Source organism: Uranotaenia lowii, chromosome 2 (genome assembly GCF_029784155.1).
Source record: "Uranotaenia lowii strain MFRU-FL chromosome 2, ASM2978415v1, whole genome shotgun sequence".
Classification (NCBI taxonomy): Eukaryota; Metazoa; Arthropoda; class Insecta; order Diptera; family Culicidae; genus Uranotaenia; species Uranotaenia lowii.
The window spans coordinates 205,814,605-205,816,908 of NC_073692.1; the positions used below are offsets into that span (position 1 = coordinate 205,814,605).

At 35.2% G+C, this 2,304-nt stretch overlaps 1 long non-coding RNA gene across 1 annotated transcript; it reads left to right on the forward strand.

The window, feature by feature from the left end:
* The first annotated feature begins 410 nt into the window (after window positions 1–410).
* LOC129745734 (uncharacterized) lies at window positions 411–1,046 on the forward strand. Its single transcript, XR_008737173.1, has 3 exons — window positions 411–498; window positions 569–636; window positions 728–1,046. It is a non-coding gene; the product is annotated as an uncharacterized LOC129745734 (long non-coding RNA).
* The last annotated feature ends 1,258 nt before the right edge of the window (window positions 1,047–2,304 follow it).

Genomic DNA, 2,304 nt, shown 5'->3' on the forward strand with positions numbered 1-2,304 from the left:
TCTGATAGCAGTTAACACACACGGAAAAATTGAGTTATTCATGAAATGTGTTACGATTACACCTTCAAAATAACTAAGCGGTTGTTGTTCAAAAATTGTTTAATCCCAATTCAATTTTGGGTAGTTTTGGATGACCAATATACAAAAGTGAACTAAAATTCGATTAGTCAAGCTCTGTATAAAAAGTTTGCTGTTGTTGGAAAGCTTTGGAAGGGGATGCCAAAGCAAAAAAGCAAATTCGGAAGACATGTTGATTGCTGGTTGGAAGATTGCTGATATAAAAAAAGAGTTTTATTTGCAATTTGAAGTTGAAATTTGTCAACAAAAGTAGTTCATTTAAACGGAATGAATGGTTCGTTTACTAAAAGTACTATTTTCACTTTTCCGGTACGTTTAAACGTCGGAAACTACTAAAGCAAACCGGATAATTATAACATTTTCAAAATACCAGTGAAAAGGTCACATAAAGGGAACAACCGGAAGATTTCACCGGAATAGGTTTGTTGTATTGAATGTGTTTTCACTAACGATTTATTGTTAACACTGCTTCTCTTTAAACCGTTCACAGGATGGATTTTAATTGGTAGAGGACCGACTGGGGAAACCCTCCTATTTGGTATTCCAAGCGCATAAAAGGTGAGTTTTTGTTTCCTTGGATCTGATCTAAAAAGCATCCTTTCGATCTGTATGGTTGGTAATAAACTTATAATAATCTCATCTTGAACAGACAAAATTCACCTTTACTGCGGGACATGTCCGGATTTTGCTGTCGTAATCGCCCTGGTACATCCTCCGTAATCTACAAAATGCCTTCCCAGAGCCACCTAAAGCAAAAGCATTGTTTCGAGATTTTCGGGACGTCACTGGAAAGCTTTTGCTGCAAAATACTGTACAATATACCGGAGGATAGATTAAGATAATATAGGGCCATGAAATGTAACAAAAACGATACCAAGAAGAAAAATTTCCATGCAGTAACATTTGGCTGCATTGCTAAATCGCACAGAAGGCGATTTCCTGTTAACTGTTATTTATCTGTATTAACATGTGCCTGTAAACAATAAAAAAACTTATAGCTTTTACGTAAGCAAATTGTTTTATTTTTTATTTGAAAAAATCTAATACTTATTGGAAGAATTTTTAAAATGCATGGGCATCCCCATGTCAAAATATACAGAATTGACTAACCGGCGGAAAGCTCGCAAATGTATAAAAGCTCTATAGACACGCTCTGAATAAAACGCCTAAACATAAAAGTGCGTGGAGACACTTTTCTTGAAACTGTATGGATTTTTATACAGATTAGAGTAACTTTGGTTACCGTGCAGCTTCAAACTGTAAATATATTCTACATGTTATAATCTTAAGTTTAGGGGTTTGTTATTCCAATTTTCGGTACTTACAATATCAGTGTTCTAAATTGCTTTCACGCCCGAACATTAAGTTTGTTTTCTATCGAGTGCGTGTTTGGTAGACTTTTCACTAGCTCTGTTGTTTTGATCCGACCGCCGCCTATTAGAGACCCTATCACAGAGAGTCGTTAGAAGTTACAATCCCTCTCTCAGAGAGTCGACAGTTTCGAAATCTGTGTTAGCTGTCCAGTGTTGCTGATGTTAATAACCAGATATCTCGTTTTTTCAGTTGCCGCTAGTGTGCTGCAATAAGAAGCATAACTCAAATATAATGAATTCAAAAATAATGTACAATACTAAACACAAACCTTTCAGTAAGATAGAGATATTACATTTGTAGAATTTGGTCCAGTGATTTTTGAGATATAAAATTTCGAATTTCGGTGTTTCCCGACTTCGATTTATTCGCGATCCTTTATGATTGAAAAGTAAAAATATTCGAAAAAATATTTATATCCTTGTGCGCAACGTATAGCTACAACCTTCAGCTTTCTTGGAAAATGAGAAAAATTTCTTTTGAGCATGTTTTTCGTTTTTCTTTTCAGAATTTGGATGACTGAAAAATGAAGTGCATAACTCGTTTAACTCGAGAACGAATTGATCAAATGCAAATTGAATCAAATTAGCCAGAGAGGATTAGAAATGTTTTATGATAATTTAGGACACCTCCCTGTTTTCAGTACGGTGATAGAAAGGAGAAATGGTTTACATACAATTATTTTTGCATAACTTAAGAACTGATCTGGAAAAGCAAGGCCGTGTGAACCCTCTCCCCCCCCCCCATGGAGATTTTTTCCAAAAATTTTTTTTACCGTAGCATCGGAAAATTAAAATAAGTGTTAACAGTCAGAAATTTTGCTCGCCTCCGACGAATTTTAGTTTCATATCACCC